We start from the raw sequence: 404 nt of genomic DNA on the forward strand, positions 1-404 counted from the left end.
ATATATATATATATATATATATATATATATATATATATATTATATATATATATTATATGTGTTGTGCTGCAGCGTATGGTGCGAGAAGAAGGAGTGTTGTCTCTGTTTGGCGGCTACTGGGTGCACACCCAGCGCGCCTGTCTGCAGAGCGCCCTCATGTTCTTTGTATATGAGGGAATTTTGGTTCGTATTAAATAAATAAATAAATAAATAAATAAATAAATAAATAAATAAATAAATAAATAAATAAATAAATTAAGGAATGGATGTGTAGAGAAAGGGGAAAAGCAAACCCTTCTTTGTATGGCTTATTGTGCTTCTTTCTTTTTAGATTCGTTTCATCTTTTTCGTTTGTTTCTGCTTCGATATATATATATATATATATATATATATATATATATATT

This window comes from Eimeria mitis, genomic scaffold (genome assembly GCF_000499745.2).
Source record: "Eimeria mitis Houghton genomic scaffold, Emh_scaff341, whole genome shotgun sequence".
Lineage (NCBI taxonomy): Eukaryota > Apicomplexa > Conoidasida > Eucoccidiorida > Eimeriidae > Eimeria > Eimeria mitis.